The following is a 12,698-nucleotide window of genomic DNA, read 5'->3' as shown; positions in this document are numbered from 1 at the left end:
GGTGTGCTATTGTTGGTCAGCGTAACTGAACTTGCCAGGCTTCCAGATTTGAATTCAGCAGTCCAGAAGTCTGGTGTCCAGGGCAGATGACATTTTGACTCTTAGTTTTTAGAATATAGACATTGCATGTTAATTAGGACAGCGAGAGGCTGTGGTGATTCAGTTTTTCCCTGAGATTTTCCAGAATCTAGTTGTATGAGATTCTCTGCAAAACTATCATCTAATCTTAGATATTCAAAATACGCAGTGACATATGGAAGGCTCATAGTAAAGAAGCTTAATTGTATTTGACTGTGTCTTTTCCACACATACTTGGCTGTGAGACACTTTTCCGCACCACATACCATCTATGGGACATGGTGGTGATACAGAGAATGTTCTTTAAGGGGTAAATAAACTATTGTAACTCTCTGTAGACTATGAGCTCTCCCTGTTGGTGCTTATTAATACTGTGCATTGAGTCAACTAGAACTGTGAGTGTTTGTCACAGGATGGTGGTAAGCACGGATTCCTTACATTGCAGTTATCTGCCGGGGTTTTGACGTATGTGGAGTTCGATTTGATCTCTGGTAAATATCATTGGGTTAAAGATATTGATGTTCAACTGAATCACTGTTGCCCACTGGTTAAGCCTATTGCGATTATGTTAAATTTCTACTCTTTTATATCATGGACCAGTGCTCCCAAAGTAGGCAATCCATAAACACTTCAAAATATTAGTTTTTTTTCAAAAACGTGTGCTTATTATTGAGAGAGACACAGTGCAAGCAGGGGAGGGGCAGAGATAGAGGGAGACTCAGAATCTGAAGCAGGATCCAGGCTCTGAGCTGTCAGCACAGGCCCGACATGGGGCTTGAACCCATGAACCACGAGATCATAACCTGAGCCCAAGTTGGACACTTAGCCAACTGAGCCACTCAGGCGCCCCCAAGATATTAGTGTTAATATCGAGCAGGCCAGTACTAAGTGTTTTGTCTCACTGCAAAATGTCATTATGCTGATTAACATCCTTCTCATTTTGGTTGACCCACTTCTGAGTATCACAATTAAAAAAAAAAGCATATTATTTCAGATGACATTTCTTCATTCTTCCTACAAGAAACACCTCTGTGAACTAGCTTATAGTCAATGGGGACCGTATTTTCAACATTGTCTCTAAATAGCTCTGTCAAAGGAATGGGTTAGACTGAAGGGAATGGATTTGGCGAGTCAGTACTAATTGTTGGTAATCAACACAACATTTTTTAGGAGCTTACAAATCTGTGCGTTGTGTTTTAGATTTGGGGAGAGAATTAATAATTAACTCATGAGTCTTTGGTTTTGAGTCCACTTGGTTTCCTTTTTTAGAGTTGGCCAACTCTAGACTTTTAGAAACTAGAGTTTATTGCAGGATCAGAAAGAGTGGTTCTTTGTGGTTCCTTTGGTACAGTCTTTCAGTAAACAGTTATGGACCTAGAATAGTCACCTGAGTCTGGAATGTTGAACTAAGTTTAAACTATCTCTTTTACCATCCTTCATTTTGGTGCCATCTCAGTTATGTTATATCTTCCTGTTTAGGTGTGATAGTGTAATGCCCTCTGAATATGGGTGGGACCCGGGGATATGATGCATTCCATTTCTGCAGTCAAGTTACCTTATGGCAAAGATGATGGAATGTACCCATGATTATGCCGCGTAAGACTCCATTGGAACAGACTGGGGAGAGCTTCTTTGCAGCCAGTGAAGAAATAAACTGCTGTGTTTTGAGAGGGTCAAAATGGTGGTGACCAAGGACAGGCTCCAGGAGCTGACAGCCAGTGAGAAAACTGGGACCTCAGTCCTGCAGCTGCAAGAAGCTGAATTCTATCCACTACGTGAGCTTGGGAGGGGGCTCCTAGCTCCAGGGAGCACAATCCACCAGCTCCCTGAGAAGCAGCTTTGTGGAAGTCTGAGCACTGGGTGTGGTTAAGCACTGGGCGCCTGGACTCCCGAGCCACAGAAGCTGTGTATTAACGTGTACTGTTTGAAGGCACTAAGTTTGCGGTTGTTATAGAGCAGGAGAATAACTCATACACCAGTTTAAAGACATTGTCCTTAATACCAAACACTTCCTCACTCATAGGTAAGTGTCATATGCTGTCTGTACCATGCAAGGGCATCTGTTCCGATTGGTTCCAACTCTTTGATGCCCATACTTAGCCAGGTCTTGTTAGATTGATTTGGGTACATTTTATAGCCTTAGCTCCCGTGGTCTTACTCTTCTTAATTCAATTCACAGTCTCCTCCTCCTAGCTTTTCACATTTCTTTAAAATTGGAGCTTATTAAGGAGTTATCTCTCCAACCACAGCTGGAGGAGGGGATGTTACCCTTTCTTTTTGTGAAGATCATTTGCAATACTGCTATCAATTTGCAAGGCTCCTTAGAGGCAGCCACGCCCAGCTTTCTTCCCTGTGTTAGGATTTGCAATCTTGGAGAATGGTCCTACTGTGTTGTAATTTTTTTAGTAGCTGCTACAGCTCAGCAAAGGTGTAGAGGTTTGCTGTGAGGAAAGTGCCTGGATGGACTAAGGCAGTGTGTGATCCCACCCCCTACACGCACACTGCCCCCGAATCTGGGGAGCTCAGGAATGGCAGAGAGGGACTTGATGCAGGTGAGTTAAGGGGATGTTTTCTTCTTCTTCTTCTTCTTCTTTTTCTTCTTCTTCTTCTTCTTCTTCTTCTTCTTCTTCTCCTTCTCCTTCTCCTCCTCCTCCTCCTCCTCCTCCTCCTCCTCCTCCTTCTTCTTCTTCTTTAACTTTAGAGAGCACTTGAGCTGGAGAGAGGGGCAGAGAGAGAGAGAGAGAGAGAATCTAAAACAGGCCCCATGCTCAGCACAGAGCCCAACATGGGGCTCAATCCCACAACCCTGGGATCATGACCCAAACCTAAGTCAAGAGTGGGACATTCAACCAACTGAGCTACCCAGGTGTCCTAAGGTTGTATTTTCTAAGGAGAATCACAGATGACCTTAGGAGGCTTCAGCAGCAAGGAAGTAGGCCTGAGACCCCACATGTATGAAGCTGCCTTCCATTGAATGTCAGTATTCTGTTCTTAAAAAATCAAAGGTCTGCATGAAAATGCTAAAAGGAGCCAAAAACACAACAAAAATAGGCTTCACAAATGTGCACATTCTCTGAAGTTTGGGTACGAAAGGTTAACAGGCATCTACTGGGAAAATGTTAACCATGAAGACATCTGCTGGGTATGCCTGCATTACGCTCGCTTTGTGACTGAGATGGTGTAAAATACACATTCTCTATATGCATCTGGTCTTGCTAGAGGAGAAGGGAAATCCAAGTTCTTCCTTTCAAGTCAGAATGCGGTTTCCATACCCAGAAAGGAATACTTAAGAGGGAAGAGCAGATACTCAAAAGCCTTGAAAGAGTCAATGGGTTATCGGCACTTGTGCAGTGGTGATGACCAGAAGACAGTTGCACATAAGTGCCCCATCAGGGGTCATAAAAATGCATCATCAGGTACACGTCCATATCTGCTGAAAAGTCATCCAAGTCTAGCAGTGAGTATGTGCAGGCACTTGCAGATATAAGGACACGTGGTACCAGCTGCTAAAGGAAGATAGCCCTGGTTAGGAATCCTTGCTGGGGCTGCCCATGTGATCTTTTTTTTTTTAATTAAAAAATTTTTTTTAATGTTTATTTTTGAGAGAGAGACAGAGACAGAGTGTGAGCAGAGCAGGGGCAGAGAGAGAGGGAGACACAGAATCGAAAGCAGACTCCAGGCTCTGAGCTGTCAGCACAGAGCCCGACATGGGACTTGAACCCACAAACCATGAGATCATGACCTGAGCTGAGTCGGACGCTTAACCGGCTGAGCCACTCAGACACCCCTGCCCATGTGATCTTAATCCAGGTTTAATATAAAATAGAGCAATTTCCTAATCCACTTTCTTTACAACATAAGTCCCTTAGATGACACCTTGGAAAGGCAAAATAAGGGTTAAGACATGATGCCTACCAACCCGCATATAGTAGCAAGTCCAAGAAAAAGTTCAGCATGTTTTCTTCCATAGCAAGTAGTTTCTTACATAGTACACATTATAAATTGTTACTGTTTTATTTATTGGTTTACTCTTCTAGGTGGTGGGAAGGCTTCTCACTATAATGTAATCTCCATGAGGCCGTGTCGTGTGTTTCACTTGTCTGACATGGTGATCCAGTTTGTGGCTCAATAGCTTTTCCTTAAACATGTGTCCATAAACAGAGAGAGGAGAAACTTGCTTGTTTGTTTGTTTGTTTATTTATTTGTTTGTTTTTTGGAGAGAGAGCATGAGCATGAGCAGAGGGGGGGACAGAGGGAGAAAGAATCTTAAGCAGGCTCTGTGCCCAGTGCAGAGCTTGGGGTGTGGGACTTAATCCCACAACCCTGGGATCCTGACCTGAGCCAAAGTCAAGGGTCGGATGCTTAACCAATTGAGCCATCCAGGTGCCCTGAAATTTGCTTGTTTAGAAAGGGTTTTTAAATTTCACTTTTGGTTGTCCAGTGGAATGCCGTTGGAAAGTCCTGTGACAGAGTCTACCAGAAGCTTCTGCACCCCAGTGGCTTCCCATTTCCGCTGATTCAGGTGGACTCAGATGACATTACCAGAAGAGATCTGTAATGCATCACTTGTGACTTTGAATTTCTGCCAAGGGCACTAAAGGGCTTGGTGCCAGACTTCTTTGTTTTCTATTTGGATATTGTGGTTGTTAGAAGAAAGTGGAAGTTGGTTGGCAGAATTCTAAGATGGTCACAGAGATTCCCAACCCCTTCTCTGTAAACCTTGTGTAATTCCCTACCTTTGAGCATGGGCAGAGCCTTTGGATATGATGAGTCATCACTCCCATAATTACATTATTACTCAACTGGCCATGAGTCAATCACAAGTTGGGTTGAGATAGGATGGTTCTACCCATTCTAGTGGGTATCTGCCCAGGTGGGGTCCTAGGAAGCTCTTGATAAAGAAAAGAGAGACTCTACAGAATGTCCTGCCCTTTCTTGATGCCTGGATGTATGCCAACCATAGTGACTATGAGGCTACATTGGTGATGGGCCAAGAACAAGATGTTGAGGGTGGTGATGTAGATCTTGAAAGAGCACAGGTCCCTGACAGCAATCAGTGAGCAGAATAACCATCTTTTGGCCACCCACTTCCTGACTTGTTATGTGAGAAAAATAACCCCTTCTTGTTCAGACTATTACTTTCTCATCTTGTAAATTCTCATCCAAATACAGACCTACTGGAGACTACTATATGCCTGTACTATATACTATATAGACTACTATATATCCCTACTCAGGGAACAAAGTGGATGGTTGTTAACTCTCTAGAAATAACGAATAACAGTAAAAAAAAGTCATTCAAGATATAGCATTTATCAAAACAAGAAAAGCAGAATGTGTTGCTTTTCTAAGAAAGGTCGTTTTGAGGGAGTCATACTGTGTTTCTTAAAAAAAATAAGGATTATGATTTGTTTTTCTTTCTTAACTCAGCTGCTGGTATCTCATTTCTGATCAAACCTCTATTTGCTGTGCTGGGTTGAAATCAATTGCTTTTATTTGTGTTTTTTTGTGAACACAACATTAGGGATTATAAATGTGCCACTTATAAGGGAATTTTATACTATATAAGTGATAGCTAATTAGTAATACATGCTCTTGTCAAGATAACCTCAAAGAGATAAATAAAGCTGTCCATGTTCCTGAATTTTAAGGAGTATAGTCAACCTGGGCTATTATTTTCATTTCTGTCAGCAAAAAGTAACTCTAAAGTACTTCTACTCTGGGATGATTTTGTGATCTGCTTCAGGACTACCATATCTTATAGAAAGAAATCAGTGAGATTAAAAGACATATCATAAATATTTTAGATCCTTTAGTAGCTGAAAGACACAATTTGGAGAGAGTTCAATGGAAAGATTTAGAAATAATGAAATCAATTCAAGGACTGATGGATAATGGAAGATCAAAAAGATACACTCAATGTGTTTTGGTGGACTTGTTAGTCAGTGTGATGCAACAATCTATAATTACGTGAGAGGCAACACCTGGGAGAGACAGAATTTTTCAAAGCATTGTATTTGGTTTTGATGGGTCTGGGCAAAACCCTCATTTCTTCAATAAATATTTATCGAGTGCCTAGTGTGGGAAGGCATTGCTTTAACCATCAAAGATACAGAGAAGAAAAGACTCAATCCTTGCCCGGAAGGTGTCTGTGATCTGGTGAATGAGTCAGAGTAATGAATAGGCAGGAGGAATACACAAGGTGCTGAAGGAGGCGGAGGGGCAGGCAGCGAATGCAGCCTGGCGGTGGGAGAGGACCACAGAGGGAGATGATGCTCGGTGGGGTCCTGACAAACTGGCAGGAATTAGCTAGAGGGGAGAAGGGAATTGTCTGGGTACGTGAAATAATTCACACGAATGTACCAAGGAGCATGGTGCTTTAGGGAAACCGTGAGGAGCTCAGAAATGCTGGGGAAGCATGCTTGTGGGTGGTAGCAGGAGATGTGCTCGGGAAAGGCAAAGGGAAAATTATCCAAACTTACTAAGAAAGTCTCCATGAGAAGGTAAGGCAATTTTGAGTTAAACTCTGACATGTGGAATTTGAGAAGAGCGTAAGATAGAAATAAATAGGTCCGGTCAAGCCCTGCTCTCTGTTGCAGTCTTTTAAAAGAAATGGATATTGGGGCACCTGGGTGGCTCGGTTGGTTGAGCGTCAGACTCTCGTTTTCAGCTCATGTCGTGGTTTCACGGTTCGTGAGTTTGAGCCCCGCGTCGGGCTCCATGCTGACAGTGCAGAGCCTGCTTGGGGTTCTCTCTCCCTCTCTCTCTGCCCCTCTCCAGCTTGTGTGAACTCTCTCTCTCTCAAAAATAAATAAATAAACTGGAAAATACATAAATAAATAAGAGAAATGGATATTTGTGACTATGTTCTGTAGACCAGTCCTCTGCAGGCTCCTTCGCCTACTGCCTGTGGATCTCAGTAGCCTCACCTTTCCTTCCCTTGAATGGACCGTGCCCCTTCTCACTGTGTTGTTCCCCTTGAGGGGGTCTTCAACTCCGTAGGGCTCTTGAGACCAGCCAGGGGGAAGCATTCACGGACTGCCTGCCCGTTTGCCATCAGAACGCATCTGTCTTACCTCTTCCTGGTGCTGACCAGGGAAAGGAAACTTGAGGGGTAGGAAGTCAGCCTGTGCCTTCTGTTGTGATGCAGTTTGATTGTCAGGAAGATTTGCGAGTCTTCAACTTAGAAACTTGGGCTTTGAGCCCCGACTCTGCCCACTGTCCAGCATCCTTGTAAGAACTAAATAGTGCTTTAAAAAGCACTGAACATGTTTACTGCAGCTGGCCCTGCAGAGTTGCTTCTCTGAACCTTTTTCTGACACCACTGTGATGCTTTTCAAGTATGTTGGTAATTTAAGAGTCATGACCCAATATTTAATTTCTGTATTTTAAAATGCTAAATGTTGACTTTCATCTTTTTTTTGTTTGTTTATTTATTTATTTTGAGAGAGAGACAGAGTGAGCGGGGGAGGGGCAAAGAGAGAGAGACAAAGAGAGGGAGAGAGAGAGAATTCTAAGGGCTCGAACCCACAAACTGTGAGATCATGACCTGAGCCAAAACCAAGAGTTGGATGCTTAACTGACTGAGCCCCCCGGGTGCCCCAACTCTTCATCTTTCTAAACTCAGTTGAGTGATCTGTTTTTCTCTAGTTTTTAGCATGCTAAGAAATTTGCATTCCTGGAACACATCCTTGGCAGTGTTTATGGACAATTGACCACTACTATATTCCTGCTTGTTTTCTTATACTGAGCAACACAGGTGATTACCTTCTGGAAAAATAAAGGAAACTCTAGGTGACACATGATTTAACAAACTAAAAATGATCCCTGAAAGTATAGTCTTAGGTGACAGATTATTTAAAAAGATAGAACAGGGAGACAGCAACTCTGTGTCAGCCGCAGATAGATCATAGGAAATGGCCACACCAAGTTGATGCAAGGAAGGCGGCCCTGCAAGGGAACGAGGGACTTGGAAAATAGACAGTCCCAGAGTGTTCGGCTTTGCTCCTGCTTTTAACTATTTTACTCACTAACATTTTATTAAAATCTTAGCATGTAGAATTGAGAAGGAGTAGGCAACCTAGTAGCAGCAATTGGTCTGGGCAACTGAAAACAGTAGTCTCCAAACGTTGGTTATGTGCCCTATTAGTAAATGAGATAAAGAGATGTGTCAATATTATATGATGAAGAGTGTATATGTGTATTTTTGATCTTTCAGTATAATTTAATAGGCACCTAGGTTGATTCAAATGAAAGCTTTAGCAGATATCAAGAACACAGTAGCAAATGGATTTTATTTATGAATCTTTAATCATTCCACTGCTGTTGTTATTACAGCTGCATGAACTTCCCCAGAGATTTATGTCCTCATTCAACATTTATTGATCCAGAATTAGACAGTGTAGATTTAGAGTTTTCAACATTTATAACAGAGTGAGGGAGTCACTTGCAGTCGGGATCTTCCTTTAGTTAGAAAGGGTCGGCACTGATGGCCAGCTCAGAAAATGCAGCTGAGGCAGCGTTAGGTGGGACGAGGGTTCTCCAAGTTTCTTCTCCTAATTGCCATGTACCCAAGGCCTGACTCTGTAGGGCAGGGCAGGCATGGTAAGCGGGTGACAGTATCTTTTCAGATCTTGCCTGTTGTTTCTATCATGAATCAAACGTGAATGGGCTAGAACACCTCTGAATGGGGACTTTCTTTCTTAGACCTGGAGTCGTTCCACTGAGACTTCCAACAGCCGCGTAACTCACTGCAAACAAGGCACACTGCTCATACAGTCAGGGGCAGGAAGCCTGGAAGAGGCAGACTGTGTGGCCTGGTGGCTCGGATGGGCTTGTAACTTTCACAGAAGCTGGTGTCGGAAGAATAAGCCAGGTCAGTGAGAAAAATAGGAGTCTGTGCCTGGAAACTTTTGAGGCAAGGAGAAGAGTCAGGAAGAAAAGGGAGTTAGGAGAAAAGCAAAGAAAAAATGCACATAGGAACAGTTAGGGGTAACAAATCTCAAGCAGGTTTGGTAAAGGAATGATTTTTATAGAGAGGCGTGTTTGCTTCTTTTCATACTTTGGAATTTGGGTCACATTAGACCACTTCAGTGAGAGTATGGACGTATCATGGCAATATTTGTCCTTCTAGGACTGGCTCGTTTCACTTTGTGTAATGTCCTTAACATCTGTCTGTGTTGTTGCTTCTTGCATATGGCAGAATTTCGTTCTTTTTTTAAGGCTGAATAATATTTTGTTCTATGTACGTACCACCTTTTCTTTATTCATGTGTCGATGGGCAGTTAGGTTATTTCCACATCTTGGTTACTGTGGGCAGTACTGCAGTGCAAACAGGAATGCTATCTCTTGGAGATCCAATTTCAATTCATTTGGATAAAAACCCAGTGGTGGGGTTGTCAGATCTTTGTTTTTTTATGTTTATTCGTTTTTGAGAGAGAGAGATAGAGCGTGAGCAGGGGAGGGGCAGAGAGAGAGGGAGACACAGAATCCAAAGCAGGCTCCAGGCTCTTAGCTGTGAGCACCAAGCCTGACACAGAGCTTGAACTCATGAATCACGAGATCATGACCTGGGCCAAAGTTGGACACTCAACCGACTGAGACACCCAGGTGCCCCAAGATCTAATCAGTGGGCATGAAGTTACAGTTAGGCAAGGTGAGTAAGTTCTGGAGATCTGCTGAACAACATGGTGTATGGTATGGTTAACAACTGCGCTGAACACTTAAATATTTAAGGGGGTAGATCTCATGTTGAATGTTCTTACCACAATAAAATTGTAAACATTGTATTTGAGGCTTCTTACATGCTATGTGTTTGAATGCTTTGTTTACTCTAGGCTCCCAGGACATAAGTTTTCTTATATCCATTTAGTAGATACAGAAGCACAGGCTCACAGAGGATGACCATTTAGTCGAGGTCACACGGCACACACGAAAATCGAACCCGGGACTGGCCCCAAAGTCCATGTTTCTGGCCAGCTGGAAATAAGTGGAGAGGGACCCTAGGAATAAACTAAGCAGCTTTCAGAGAGGCAGTGTGATAAACTGTTGGTGTAGAGATGATTTGCCAGCTGAACTTTCAGAAAATTGTCATTTTCACCCTAATGCTTTAAAATAGATGCCATTAGACTGTGTTGAAACCATTTTCTTGACTTCTTTTGAATTTGCTTGACATTTAAAATTTTCTCCTGTCAATACTCGCTGCCTTTAGAATGTAGCACCAGGCTTGTGTCCTGCAGACAACCCAGAGACGATATTTGTGGTAAACGACTTCCATGCATTCTTAGAATCTCTACTTCATACTTTTCCTGCTTTCCTGGCTTGTTCATCTGTACCTTCAACAGCCAGCTCAGGGAGGACCGTGGGTAGCCCATGTGGCCTCACCAGAGAAGTCTGTTTGCTACTTCTGACAACAGTCTATTCCATGCAATCCACGTTTCATTCCAACTTGGAGACTGAAAAAGGTTTACATTATTACCCCAGAAAATGTCTGAAACAAAACAGCAAAGACATTGGTATTCCTAGATCTAGATCTTTAGCTGAAGAAGAAGAAGGAAGGGGAAGAGGAGGAGGACAATGCGGGGGAAGGGAGATGGGGGAGGAGCAGAAATAATAATAATAATAATAATAATAATAATAATAATAATGGATCCTAGAATATGAGTACCAAACTGATAGGTATAAAGATGAATCTGTTATCTAGGCCATCTGTTTTGTAGGCAAATTTCAGACTCTAGTGTCATTTTCCAGTCTAATAACTGAGATGCAAGTAACTCACATCTTCCTGTGGCAACATGACAAGTGGTAGAGTTATAAAGACACAGGAAAACACCATAAGTGAGCCCATTTGTGGTGGATCCATGAGACTTATCTGGTGCAGGTCCTTTGGATGAAGGGGGCTGTGGTCTTAGCTGCTCTAAGTGAATTCTCAGAGACATATCCAGATCGGATGGGCCAGCCCCTGGGATGGGCACCATTGGCATCATCTGGGAGCTTCTAGAGATGCAAAGTTTTAATCCCTAACCCAAAGCTAATGAATCAAAAGCTCCAGAGATAGAGCCTGGGGATCTGGGTTTGAAAAAGCCTATCAGATGATGCTAACACTTGTGACTTTTGAGGACCACCACTCTGACAGATCCAGGCCCAAGTGGGTTTCCAGTGTAGAGAAGAACTTTCTATCTAAAAAAGATGTCAGGACCTGTGAAGCACCCAAGGCCCCCATATTTGTGCAATACTTAATTCCCTTATGCTGTGCAAACTCAGGTGTGACCTTTCATAGGGACACTTAGACCCTGGCCTCAAGAGATTGACATTAAGAGCAGACTCCTCTCTCTCTTCTGCACATAATTTCAAATTCGCAGGTAATTTAGGGTAGTAACGCAGTTGCCTTCAGGTTTATCAAATCCATATTCACCTTAAAAAAAAAAACCCAAACCACTGTTCTGTGGTGTTAATGAGCTGTAGGTATTTCCTATGTGCTGTCCTAGTTGGTAGATTTTGAAAAGATAGATCCACACGTGTCCATTAGTCTCCTTGGCCGTGCCTGGCACAGGGAGTAAAATGCAGCTGTCTTTGTGAATCATATCACAGTAAGCCTTTGTTCAAGCTGCTGACTCCAGGCTCTGAAGTGCCTCACGCCACAATGGAGGTGATCCGTTGGTGACCTTTTCAGACGAGTATCCATTGGTCCCCAGGGATAAGGATCCATGATACCCCCTAGGATGTTTGTCATGCAGGACGTTGTTTCTAAATGGCAGCCATGCACAGAGGGTTTGTACTAATGTTCCTGGTGGTTATCTGCTCTGCCTCCTTTCACTTTTACTAGCCTCTCATCCATAAACAAGGCTACAGTAATATTTTTACCCAGTTTGAAACGTCACTATCATAGAATGGGAAATATACCTGGGTGTTCTCTTGAGAAAGATTGCTAACGCTCTCTGGTACATGTAGAAAAAAATATATTGTGCTTTTTTTCTAGGGTCAGAATAGAAGAGATTCTTTTGTGTTATTTTTGGTGACAGTATCTTACATTATTTGAAAGCAACTGGACATTTTTTTAACTAGGTGATAACTTATAAATAGTAAAGGAGATGTAGTGTACCAATCTTGTGCACAGTGTGATGTGTTTGGCATTTGTCAACCTGTGTGAGGAGCACAAGATCGAGATCCAGCTCATGTCCAGTATCCGCTGTCCCCTTCCTGCCCCTGCCAATCTCGGTGTCTACACCCATCTGTATGTCTTCTGATTTCTATCACCAAACATAGTGTCACATGTCCTTAAAATGTCAAGCAAGAGGAGGCTGGTAGTGTGAACTCGTCTGTCTGGCTTTTGCCCTCAACATGGTGTCTCTGATACCTATCCATGTTGATGCATGGACAGACACTAGCTTATTCCTTTTTACTGGAAAGTGCTGTTCATTTTCATCTTGATGAGGGAAGTGGAGAGAAAATAAATCAGTCTCAGTGGCCTTTGATGTGAAAGCAAAGTCTCTAGACAAGTTAATCCTAGGTTTTTGGATGTGGAAGTAAGTCCCTGAAGTGGGAGAATACGCCTGGCTCCCTGATTCCATAGTGTTCTCTTTCTCCTGCTTTTTTGTTTCCTAGGGTCTCTTGCTTGAAGG

This window comes from Panthera tigris, chromosome X (genome assembly GCF_018350195.1).
Source record: "Panthera tigris isolate Pti1 chromosome X, P.tigris_Pti1_mat1.1, whole genome shotgun sequence".
Taxonomy (NCBI): domain Eukaryota; kingdom Metazoa; phylum Chordata; class Mammalia; order Carnivora; family Felidae; genus Panthera; species Panthera tigris.
This window is presented reverse-complemented; position numbering follows the sequence as displayed.